Raw genomic sequence first — 13,547 nt, 5'->3', positions numbered from 1 at the left:
AATATAATATAATAATAAATTTAAATCTTACTATTCAACTTCTTTTTGTGTTGTATATTGCCCATTTTTTTCTTAACTTTTTTTCCTGAAGTTACAGAATATAATTTTTATATTACAGGCTGAGATGTGTCTATACCCTCTATTGTTTTCAGTGAAATTTGAATTGAACTGGGTCATTCTATTAAGAATTCTCTTGGCATACCTGAAACACTTGTTTTATACTCTGGCAGCCTTTTAAAGTTCTGACCATATTATGAGTAGCAAAGGAATTAGTCTGTTAATGCAGTCTTTTCATTACTCTAAATAATAAAATTTCTCTCTAACCTGTTAATCTCTATCACGTATCCCAGAAAGCATACGGATATAGCGTGAGAAACAGTTTCTTCTCCTTTCCTGCAGCAAATAAGTTCTATAATTATTTTTCTGGCCAGAGAATCAGGATATACCAAAGAAAATCATGTGTGTTTAGAAAGTTGCCAAAAGCTTTGCCTGGGAGGGGATCAGCTGTTGTTTTTCTTTAAAAAGAAATTAAGTACTTTCTGAGTCCTAAAACATATTTTTAGCGTTATAGAGTTCATACAGCAATCTTAAGTATGACAATGTATTAAGGATATAGCAAGCAAAATAGGACAAATTCTATTCATTTTATCCTCCGGACATTCATTTTTTCCCTGAAATAATAGTGGAATACATGAAGGCTTTTTGTTAAAAGAAAGTTGAATTTTACTTAACTTTTTACTTAAACTTTCTCACTGATTGGAATCCCTTTTTTCCTCTTCCTCTTACACTCCTTTTATATACTAGATATATGTAGATATCTGCATCAGAATTTTGCTACATGATAATTAATTTCAAAAAATGACGTGCACTTTAAAATTATGAAACAAGAAAAAAATATATATATTATTAACTTTTAATTTCATAGATTCTTTTTAAAAATTCAGTTGGATAAACTATTTAAAAATAAGCTATAAATGCATATAACAAGCTGTTATCAAAATGAACATATATATAGGAGAACATGAATGAGGATGCACATTTAGAGTTAAGAACTTTAACACATCATATCTTGTTGAATCAACTTGGCCATTGTTGGGGAATGTTGGAAGCTGTAGTTCAGTAACATCAACTACAGATTCAGAATACCTGATAGAATCATTATTTTTTTTAAAAAAACCTTCTACATTCTCAAAACAATTCCATAATAATTAGTGATATTTACTTTTATGATAATATCCTCAAATCTGAATCTTGAATGAAAACTTTAATCCATCATATGTTGTTGAATCAACCTGGCCATTGGTAGGAAATTTTGGGAGTTGTAGTTCAGTAACTTCAACTACAGATTTACAATACTTGATAAAATCATCATTAAAAAAAACTTCAAGACCCTTCAAAGAATTCTATTGACTTAAATTGTTATTCATTGTTGTATTATTTTGTTATTTATATTACTTTTGGGTTTTTTAGTATTTAATTGCTGGGAATTTATTTCTGTTTCTTGAGAATTCTGACATCAGTTTTGTGATAACATTTCTGATTTCATTTCAATCAAATCAAAAACAGACATTTTTCTTGAGGAAATACCTGAATGAAGATATAAGTGAGTTACTAAAGATTAATGTAGACAAGACAAAATTGCCTGAAGCTGGCGTGGCTTTGATATGGTTATATTTCCCATAAAGAACACATTTTGTATACTGGAGCACTTGTTAAAACCTATATTGTTGCAAGGTTCCTAGATAGCAGTTGTGTATTTGATTAGTGCCTTTTATCAGTCTGATAAGTTGCATGCAGTCATTTCCATCAAATCAGGGTTTTGGTTCAGGAAATTCAGGTTACAACAATTTCCCATGTGGATTACTGCAATATACTAGGTGTGGTTATCTTTAAAGATTGTTCAGAAATTGCGGCTAATTCAAAATTCTGCAGCCCACTAACGTATGTAGATGAGCCATAAGAGGCAAATTACTCTTTTCTTAACACACCTGCACTGATTGCTTGTTTGCTTTCTAGGCCCATTTCTAAATGCTAGGAAAGACTTTAAAGTATTGAACATCCTGCATATATTAGGTTATGCCTTTTCCTTACTCTGTGTGTGTGTTTGTGTGTGTGTGTGTGTGTGTTCATGGTGTCACTAATTCTGTAGGAAAGGTTTATTTTCTTTCTACCCTTCATAATCTATAAACTCTTGTTACAGAATCTTTAAATGTGGAAGTGCATCAGGCTTTACCATTTTATCAACAACTAAGAAATAGGGTTTTTTTTCTTGAAAGTTCTCCTCACTGTGTTTGAAATAAAAGCATTGTTTAATAAAACCTTTCAAATCTGTTTTTGTTTAATTTGCAGATATTTGTTTGCAATAAGCAGTTTATGAACTTTTGTAAATTCCTTAGAATTATTAATAAATTTCCAGGGGTTGTCCTATAAATATTAAAGTAAATGCATTCTATTTTACAGGTAAACAAGTATTGTCACACAGCTTTGTTGAGGTCCATGTTGGCAAAGCTACATAAGAGCCAGAGCAGAATTTGCAGACGTTCATCCTGTGAGCTCTTGTTTTAATTACAGGGCCTACACTGGTTCTTCAAATGTAAGTTGGGGTTACTTCATTTGTTATATTTTCTATTTCATGTATTTTTGTCATGTACTTCATGTCATTTATTTATTTTAAACCCACCCCAGAAGCCATTAATGCATAATCATTCAGAAATATGGTATGTAGAATGCTTTTTTTTGAAGATGGTGAAGATACTGCCATTTATCTGTGCTTAAATGTTGAGAAGATCAATTGGCAGAGATACAGCCCTAATCCAGGCTCTATTCAAGGAGAAAAAAAATATTTAAAACTGTAGCTTTCATCCCCATATTATCAATATTTATGCTATATGTGTACGAACATTAATAATATATTTTGTATGTTTGAAAACCCAAAATTGTTTCATGGTAAAATATTTCAGTACGTAAAATATGATCTATATGTATACTAGCAGTGGCTGGCTTCACAGAATATACATAAAGGCTTTTCTTACAGAATAATTATATGAAAATATTAATGGTGGCATTCTTACATTACATTAAACAAAAATAAATTATGTTGTTGTTGTTGTTAATTGCGAAGTCGTGTCCGACCCATCGCGACCCCATGGACAACGTTCCTCCAGGTCTTCCTGTCCTCTACCATTTTCTGGAGTCCATTTAAGTTCACACCTACTGCTTCAGTGACTCCATCCAGCCATCTCATTCTCTGTCGTCCCCTTCTTCTATTGCCCTCAATCTTTCCCAGCATTAGGCCTTCTCCAGTGAGTCCTTCCTTCTCATTAGGTGGCCAAAGTATTTGAGTTTCAACTTCAGGATCTGGCCTTCTAAAGAGCAGTCGGGGTTGATCTCTTCTAGGACTGACCGGTTTGAACGCCTTGCCGTCCAAGGGACTCGCAGGAGTCTTCTCCAGCACCATAGTTCAAAGGCCTCAATTCTTTGGCGCTCAGCCTTTCTTGTGGTCCAACTTTCACAGCCATACATTGCAACTGGGAAAACCATGGCCTGGACTATACGCACTTTTGTTGGCAGGGTGATGTCTCTGCTTTTTAGAATGCTGTCTAGAGTTGCCATAGCTTTCCTCCCCAGGAGCAAGCGTCTTTTAATTTCTTGGCTGCAGTCCCCATCTGAGGTGATCTTGGAGCCCAGAAAAAATAAAATCTGTCACTACCTCCATTTCTTCCCCATCTATTTGTCAGGAATTGAGAGGGCCAGATGCCATGATTTTGGTTTTCTTAATGTTGAGTTTCAAGCCAACTTTTGCACTCTCCTTCTTCATCCGCATCAAGAGGCTCTTTAGTTCCTCTTCACTTTCTGCCGTTAGAGTGGTATCATCTGCATATCTTAAATTGTTGATATTTCTCCTGGCAATCTTAATTCCAACTTTTGTTTCATCTAGCCCTGCTTTCTCACGATAAAATAAATTATACATTTTTTATATTTTAAAGTTACATGTGAGTTTTTCTTACAACAAAATTTATTAAGTATTTTCTGATTCTAGAAAACAAAATAGCTTCAATTCATTTTTAAATTTTCCTTTACCGAGAAATCATTTTTCTATAATGGCATAGAAAAAGAAAATATTTTTATGACTTTTTTACACAAATCATGTTGTAATTGCATAGTTTACGCAATTAATGTAAAACAGTAATTAAAATGATTGCATCCTGAACAAAATAAATGTGTATACTCTGGAGATTAGAATTAAACTGGATTTTTAAATCATCTAATCTAATGTCTTCCTCAGTGCAAGAAATCCAAAACTAAGGTATGTTGCATGATATTGAGAAGGCATATCAATAGTTTGCTAGAAAACCTTCAGCAAAGCTGATTCTACCATTCTTTCCCCATCTTTTGTTAAATTGCTCTTGTCATGATGCAATTTATTCTACTGTTTAGTCAAAGTCTGTCCTTCTGTAACATAAACCATTAGACCTAGACAAATTCAGGAACAGGTCCTTGCCCTTTCTTGTAGCAGTCTTTTATCTTCTACGCTACTGTTTTTAGAATTTCTTTCAAAGGGAAAATAGAAGGTAGCAGTTAAAATTGACTAGCTACATTTAAGTGTCTCTTTTTTATTGAATGAGTATCTCTTATGTAATTTTAGTACATATTTTCTAACAAAAATGTTTACAAAGTTGAAGCCCTATGAGATCTCTGCTTATACTTTTAAAAAGATTTGAAAGAAAAGGAACATTTTATTGTAAAGGTCTGCAATATGAATCTGCATTCATTAATGCACAGCAAGCAATAGATAAAGAAGGTACATGTAATTAATCTTATCCAAAAACAACCATCCTGTCTTAACTCTACAATTTCTGTATGCACCTGCTGAAAAATTGCATTTCTTCTTTGCTCATTTCCTTCTTACTGTTTTTTCCAAGTAGTTTGAAAATGAATAGATCCAACAAAGAGAAAATTCAAGCTGATTATATATTAATCATAGTGTCACCAAGACACTCCTAATTCTTCTTAAATTTCTAACACTAGAGCAGAATTGGTGCAAAATCAAAGCAAAATCTGGGAGTACTTAGGATCAGACTAGCAAAGGTTAAACAGGAACTTGTAATTTCTGTGTCCTGGAAGGTATTGCTATTGTTGTTTCCTGAAAATCACCTTGGTCTGTCATTATAATTGCAAAAACACTGTTAGATTATGTTATAGTAATTATAGTAAACCTTCCTTCCTTCCTTCCTTCCTTCCTTCCTTCCTTCCTTCCTTCCTTCCTTCATTCCTTCCTTCCTTCCTTCCTTCCTTCCACTACCTGAGAGTTCTACTGTAGCAATTTAGTTCATTGCTTCCCATTGTAACGTTCTGCTTTTGATTTTCTTTTTAAAAATCAGAGCAGAGAATGATGAAGTGGAAATTTAACTTGCTAAACTCATTGGTTTGGAATTTAAGATGGGAAGTAGCAACTTTTGTCTCTCTTTCAATACTCAACTGAACAACTCATTCTTTCTGTAGAAGAAGAATAGATAATAAACTTTCCATCATGAACTTAGTTCTAGTTTAAATTATCTTAGTATCTAAAGAAATTAAAATGATGTGATTTTGTATGCAATAAGAACATTAATTTCAAATGGCCATGTATACATACCTCTAAACAAGAATGCAGGTTAAAAGATACCATTTGCCAATCAGTCATACAGGAACTAGGGCAGGGTTGTCAAACTGCTCGCCCGCAGGCCGGACATGTCATGTGGAAGCCGCGCCCACCTCATTGCCGGCAATGGCAAAACTGGCCCTATATGTTTCGTGATGTCATGTGACATTGTGAGTTTGACATGCCTGAACTAGCGAGTGTTGGTTTGGGGTGGGTTATTTAATTAGTTTTATTATATGGTGTATTTTTTTAAAAAAAGTTTAATTTTTGTAAGTCTCCTGAAGTCACATTCAATGTGAGTTGGGTGGCTGTATAAATTTGGTAAACAAATAAACAAACTAATACTAAAGGACAGGTGTGGATGTCCACATTTAAGTAAAGATTAAGATATATACCATATCACAAAAGAGTGACTATGGTTCGCCATCTTTCCCTACAGTTGAGTAGCTTGAAGCTGTTAGTAATAATTTAATTAAAAATAAGTTCATTAAAGTAATTGGACTAACCTGGAAATTGTAAAAAAATGTATTCGTTACTTATGGTGTTTCTGGTAGGTAGCTGAATCATCCTGATGGCATGCAACAGGAACCAGCTGTTGAGAATATCAAAATGCAAGCATTTATTCCTCTAGAGAGACAGTAACATCTGCAAAGTTTTCCTGTCTTGATAATTCCACAGAGAATTCCCTAGTAGTTTTAACATTTTTTATCTTTCTGCAGTTGCTTTGGATCACTTTTTTGTTTCATAATATGTCAAGGAATATTATACTATGTGATTGTTACTGAGATTAAAAATAAAATTAGTTTAGGAAGAGTTATAATTTTAAGTATGTGACATACAGTTCATTATTGGTGTAGAAAGGAAATGAGTGATTCTATGTGACATAAATCATTTTTGCTATTGGTATGTAGTTTATTAATGATGATAGAATGAAGAAATAGGCTGTAACAGGTAATTCCAGAGATTCCGTTTCTGTGATATTAATGAATAATGCTAGAAAAAATTCTAAAACGTTGCATCCCATTTCTGTACTTTTTCTTAATTTACCTTTACTTATTCAAACTAATATCCTGGTCTTTGATTAATGCTCTTCTTGTTACTTCTGGGTTTAAAGTTTTCTACATTATAGCTTTAGACCAGGACTTTTCAACCTTTTCACACATTGTACTACTTTTAGGATATGGCAATATCCGAGTACCACCAGTCTCCTAGCAAGGTGTCAAAACTTGATGACCCCCCCCCCAAAAGGAAAAAAGTGATGAAGTTCAGGTAGTCCTCGACTTACAACAGTTTGCTTAGTGACTGTTTGAAGTTACAATAGCACTGAAAAAGTGCCACCCAAGCCACAGCTGAGCAAGATACCTGCCTGTCCGCCTGAGCAAGATACCTGCCTGTCCTTCTGTCCGAAGTTTTCATTGTTGTGAGCATTTCTGTTGAGGATTAGCAGTGGGGGTGGGGTGGGGGGTGTTTGGTTTTTATTCCCCCCGTCTGCTGGATGGTTGCAGCAGGTTTTTGTCACTTCACATGACCTTGGGACACTGTGACCATCATAAATATGAATCAGTTGCCAAGCATTAAAGTTATAATGCTTGTGTAATGTCTTGTGTAAATCACAAGACCCTGGAGATGCTGCAACATTCCAGCTGATTGGCGCTTCTGACAGCCCCGAAGAAGTGCTGATCAGCTGGAAAGCGGCACTGATCCTGGCGCTTCCGCTGAGCCTGACAGCCCTGCAGTTCCAACCATCTCTTGCTCAGGCTTGTGCGGTACTGCCATCAGTTCAGCTCATTCGCAGGGAGAGGGAGCCGACTAGGTGGTTCCGCCCCAGGCGCCTAATGGACCCAGATCGGTTCCAGGAGGAGCTTGGGGAAATACCTGACTCCCTTGTCCACAACTCGTCCGGGTCCCTGGTTGCGGCCTGGAATGAGGCGGCGTCCAGGGCCCTGGATCGAATTGTGCCTTTGCGACCTCTCTGTGGTGGTGGTCCCCAGAGGCGCCTTGGTTTACTGAGGAGCTCCGGGAGATGAAGCGCCACAAGAGACATCTAGAGCGACGTTGGAGGGCCAGTAACTCTGAATCTGACCGATCACTATTAAGAGCCTATCTTAGGACTTATTTAGTGGCGATAAGGGCGGCAAAGCGTGTTCACTTTTCCGCACTTATTGCGTCCGCAGAATCTCGCCCGGCCGCCTTGTTTAGGGTGACCCGCTCCCTTCTTAAAGTGGAGGAGGCGGAGAAACCCTTGCAGGGGAGAGCTGAGGAGTTTGTTCAGTTTCTTTCGGACAAAATCGCTTAGATTCAGAGAGACCTGGACTCCGACTGGGCAGTGCCAGCCAAGTTGCCGGGGGCTGGTCTTAGTCATGTTATCTGGAGCGAGTTTGAGCCTGTGACCCCTGATGAAATGGACAAGGCCGTGAGGGCAATGAATGCCACCACCTGTTTATTGGACCCATGCCCCTCCTGGCTGGTTTCTGCCAGTAGGGAGGTGACACGAGGCTGGCTCCAGGCGATAATCAACGCCTCCTTGATGGAGGGGTCTTTTCCGCAACCTTTAAAGGAAGCAGTAGTGAGGCCCCTCCTCAAGAAGCCTTCCCTGGACCCAGCTGTTTTGAAGAACTTTCATCCTGTCTCCAACCTCCCCTTTGTGGGGAAGGCTGTAGAGAAGGTGGTGGCATCTCAACTCTTGCGATCCTTGGATGAAACTAATTATCTGGACCCTTTTCAATCTGGTTTCAGGCCCGGCTACAGCACTGAGACTGCTTTGGTCGCACTGACTGATGACCTCTGGTGAGCCCGGGATAGGGGTCATTCCTCTATCTTGGTGCTTCTTGACCTCTCAGCAGCTTTCGATACCATCGACCATGATATCCTTCTGCGTTGTCTCGGAGAGGTGGGGGTGGGCGGCACCGTATTGCGGTGGTTCTCCTCCTACCTCTCTGACAGGTTGCAGTCGGTGTTGGCGGGCGGACAGAGATCGACCCCTAGGCACCTTGATCATGGGGTGCCTCAGGGCTCGGTCCTGTCCCCCCTCCTTTTTAACATCTACATGAAACCGTTGGTGAGATCATTCGGCGACACGGAGTGAGGTATCATCAGTACGCGGATGATACCCAATTGTATATCTCCACCCCGTGTCCTTTCAGTGAAGCAGTCAACGTGATGTGCCGGTGCCTGGAAGATGTGAGAGTCTGGATGGGGGTGAACAGGCTTAGACTCAACCCTGACAAGACCGAGTGGCTCTGGGTCTTGCCTCCCAAAGGTCAACTGGATAGTCCATCATTAGTCCTGGGGGGGGCAAATTTACCTCCCTCAGTGCAGGCACGCAACTTGGGTGTCCTCCTGGACTCACAGCTAAATTTGGAACAACATATATCGGCTGTGGCCAGGGGAACCTTTGCCCAGGTTCGCCTGGTGCACCAGTTGCGGCCTTATTTGGACCGGGAGGCTTTACTCACGGTCACTGATCCCCTTGTCACCTCAAGACTGGATTACTGTAACGCGCTCTACATGGGGCTACCCTTGAAGAGCGTTCGGAGGCTGCAGTTGGTTCAGAATGCAGCTGCGAGAGCGATTGTGGGCACGCCAAGGTACGCCCACATGTCACCTATCCTCCGCGAGCTGCACTGGCTTCCTGTGGGTCTCCGGACGCAATTCAAGGTGTTGGTTATCACCTTTAAAGCCCTTCATGGCATAGGGCCAGGTTACTTACAGGACCGCATACTGCTGCACAGTTCCTAGAGACCGGTGAGGTCCCATAGATTGGGCCTCCTTCAGGTCCCGTCGGCCAGAGAATGTCAGCTGGCAGGCCCTCGGGGAAGGGCCTTTTCTGTGGTGGCTCCGACCTGGTGGAATCAACTTCCCCCCGAGGTTCGAACTATTCCCACCCTGCCGGCCTTTAAGAAAGCCATTAAAACTCTCCTGTTCTGGCAGGCCTGGGGCTGATGTCCCCGGGGGGGGGATATGATTGGACACGCTGTATGAATGTATTTATTTTACTGTTTTATTGTCAGATTATTGTTTTAATTTTGTACGCCGCCCTGAGTCCCTTGGGATTGAGCGGCATATAAATTTTAGAAATAAATAAATAAATAAATTCCTCTCCCCTGCTACCACTTTTCTAAGATGGTCGCGTACCATCTGCCAGGTGCCAATGTACCACAGGTGGTACCCGTACCACTGATTGAAAAGCCTTGCTTTAGATAACTTACAGTTATAATGAAATACAATGGAACAAGTTCACAGCATGTAATTCAAATTTCATTGTTTGCAGTGGCTCAATATTATTAAGTTGTGAAAAAAATACTACAAATGTGTATATTAAATATAGACATAAACACAAAATTTAAATATCAGAAGAATTATTTGAATGTAATGTATGTAGAATCAATTGAGATCCAGTTTGGTTTAGTAGTTAAGGCGTTGGTTAGAAACTGGGAGACACTGAGTTTTAGACCTGCCTTAAGCAAAAAGCTAGTTGGGTGACCCTGGCATAGTCATTCTCTCTCAAGCCAGCAAACCGTTTCCAAAATCTTGCCAAGAAAACTGCAGTGACTTGTCCAGGCAATCACTAGGAGACTCAAAGGCACACACACACTAAAAAAGGACTATGAGGGATAAGAGACATTGATAGAATAGGAATGTTAAGAGGCAACACAGTTTATTAAATATAGGCCCAATAATCTGACTTAAAAAAAGGGTGTGAACCAGTTCAAGCCTGTGAAAGAAAAATAAATATTTTTATTTCTTAGATTTCTATTCCACCTTTTGTTCAGAATATTAGTATAACATACATAGCCTCCTCTAGTTTTTTTCTAAATTATATTTAGTTAGACTGAGAGAGAGGATGGACTTAAACATGGAAACTCCCAATCCCAGTCCAATATCTTAAATACTACACCCACACTGAATTTTTTAATACCCCACTTATACATTGTATATATTCTTAATCCATGTCAGTCCTTGGTCCATAATAGGTGCTATAATGTGATTTTGTTTACTGCTATAATTGATATTTTCCAAGCCTGGACAACCACATTATAATATTCTCTGCAATATATTCATTGTCAATGTACAATGAAAGATATACTGATTAGTAGACACAAGACCCATTACTTGCTGGGTACCATGAAACTTACCTTATAAAATATCAAGCTACTGAGGCCAGCTAAAAGTCTTACATCAGCCATGTAAGACTTTCAGCTGGCCTCAATAGCTTGATATTTTATAAGTTAAGTTTCATGGTACCAAGCAAGTAATGGGTCTTGTGTCTACTAGTCAGTATATTTTACATTTAATTACATCAGCCATGTAATTCACTGTTTCTCATGTCAGAGTTCTGCTTTGGATTTCTATTTTTACTTCCTTTTGCCTTTGAATTAGGGTTGGCTACTTTTAATAGAGAACTGTTTAATTTGCTGTACTTAACTATTTGCACGGCCAGCCCTGGTTTTATATTTTATTATCTATACAGACTTTATAATCTATACAGACCTAGAATCACAAAGGAAGAAAAAAATTAATCTAATTATACAATACTGAAGGCATTGTAACACTCTGTCTTTATCCAATCTGAGTTGGTCACTGGGACCAGAGGTTTAGTCTTCTGGGTTTTTGGACTTGTATTGGAGCTCATTCTCAGGAAACTACATTCTGGTAGAGAGACGTTTTCTGAGAACTTCTCTCTACATTTCACACATTCTGGCAGAGGGAAGTTCCCTGAGGATGGGCTCCAGCATGAGTCCAAAAGCTTGGGAGATTAAACCCAGTGACCAACCCAGATTGGATCCTGCAACATTATCCTGGGACATATATATTTGCTTTCATTCGTAAGACTGTCTTTAATACAAAATTGATACAGACAACCACATATTTCAACTGTTTATATAACGATGCATTGGCCATAGTTAATTACCTACTGTTTTATAATACATGATATGTCATAAATTAATGTTATTGTATTTCTCACTTATGCTGCTTTTCATCAATTAAATGTCCAGTACAATTTATGTATACATCATTATATCCTTAAGAATCACACCCTGCTTTTTATTTGGAGTAAATGTTTTGCATAACTAAAAAGCAAAGCAGTTGCCATGTAAACAGCATAATTCTCATTTACAGGAAATTCATGCTTGATTCTACCTTGGATTATTCATAGGCATCATACTATATGCATTTTACTGTGCAACAACCTGATAGTATGTCAAACATTCATGGTTTTGACAGCATCTTAAATATACAAAGGTAGAGTTCTCTATTGCAAAGTTTATTGATAGCTTCTCTCAGAATTTAATAGACTAGAGAAAGTTATTGTAGAACATGTTTATAAGTAGCAGACAGTTTAATGTCATTCTTGATATCTACAGGAATTCAATAAATAAAATTAATACGTTGGATCTAATGTTTAAAAGGGGTGCTTTAAACATATAGTCATCTTAGAAAAGTATTTATTAGGAAATTGCTCTTATACCCATGCATACATATACACATATACTCTTGTTTAAAAGAAAGCAGAAAATTTAAATCTAATAGAATAATATTGAAGATCTTCTAATCCAAGTCCCTGCTCAAAAGAAGCCCCTACCATTTCAACAAATGATTGTCCAATCTCTACTTAAATACTTCTGAAGGCAACTGTTCCACTGATTAATTGTTCTAACAGTCAAGAAATTTCTCCTTAGTTCTAGGTAAGGTTCTCTCCTTGATGAGTTTCCATCCATTGCTTCTTGTCCTGCCTTCAGATGCTTTGGAGAATAGATTGACTCCCTTTTCTTTGTTGCAGCCCTTTAGATATTGATATCCACTGATATCATGTCACTTCTTTTCAAATATCTTCTCTTGGTTCCTATTACTATGAAACATTTATCCTGAGAAAATAAGGTAGGGACAGCATGTAGAGCATGGATTCTGGAATTCTTTCACACAGCAGTTGCCATAAAAATATATGTATTTTCTTTGGTATAACAGATAACTTGTTATGTCTGTGTATGTGTATTTCTGTTCTCGCTTTGTTGTACACCCATATGGGCTTATCTATAGATGCATTAGGAAGTACATGACAGACTTTAAGTAATGGAACAATGAGGAACAGGGCTCAGGCAGAACATTGCCAATAGTCTGAGCTGCTATCTAATTACCTCTCCCATAGGAATGCACAGGATTTTTTTCCTGAATATTTTTCTCTGTAAACTCTGGTCTGATTTCAATCTGGGCTATTTTCTTTTGCCATATTCCACAGATCTATTTTTGTCTTGTCCCAGTGTTTTAGTTTTCCGATACATTCTCTTGGGTTGGAAATAATAAAAATTAGAAATGATTAGATGGTATTTTTATTAGGGAGTATGGATATGGGTAGAATATGGGTTATTTTAGGAAAGACAGCAATGTCAGTAGGTGAGAAATAAACTCTGCAGAAAAGAATGAAAACTGACCTGTACTTATTGACATATTTAAGGAATTTATGTTTTGTTACCACACTTCAGCTATCTCAATTCCAGATGAGATCAGTGCAGAGAAGTTATTCTTTCCTTGTATGCATTGATATTGGCAATTTTCTATACTGAAGTTGTCAATATCCATAATTATCAGATTCAGTATATGTTTTATGAATGAAACATTATTCCTACAGATTTTCTTCTCCAAATCAGAATGTTAAACAAGATTTATAAGCATTCAAAGATCTGCGCCTACATTGAATGCAAGAGTCTAATTTTATTTCATTTTAATTCCTCATTCTCACTGAATATCTTATTGCTATGAACTATGTAATTAGACAGTCCATAGGCCACCAAATATCCAATTTGATTATTTTTCCATATCCAGAAAAAAATATCTGTTGTTTTGGTACTGAGCAGACAGTTAAATCTCCAAATTTTCATTAGGGTTGACACTGCAGAGTGAACATTGA

General features: G+C 37.7%; 1 protein-coding gene across 21 annotated transcripts in view; it reads left to right on the top strand.

Annotated features, from left to right (window-relative positions):
• ZBTB20 (zinc finger and BTB domain containing 20) overlaps nt 1-13,547 on the top strand; it is a 553,524-nt gene that overhangs the window by 460,376 nt on the left and 79,601 nt on the right. For 19 of the 21 annotated variants that reach the window (XM_039327284.1, XM_039327286.1, XM_039327278.1 and 16 more), the window contains one exon: nt 2,461-2,593. The gene's annotated coding sequence lies outside the window, so the exon portion shown is untranslated. The remainder of the gene's footprint in view (nt 1-2,460; nt 2,594-13,547) is intronic. The other 2 variants (XM_039327293.1, XM_039327292.1) reach the window with 1 other exon arrangement.

This window comes from Crotalus tigris, unplaced genomic scaffold (genome assembly GCF_016545835.1).
Source record: "Crotalus tigris isolate CLP2741 ecotype Arizona unplaced genomic scaffold, ASM1654583v1 scf7180000024359.8030256, whole genome shotgun sequence".
NCBI classification, from domain to species: domain Eukaryota; kingdom Metazoa; phylum Chordata; class Lepidosauria; order Squamata; family Viperidae; genus Crotalus; species Crotalus tigris.
This window is presented reverse-complemented; position numbering and strand designations above follow the sequence as displayed.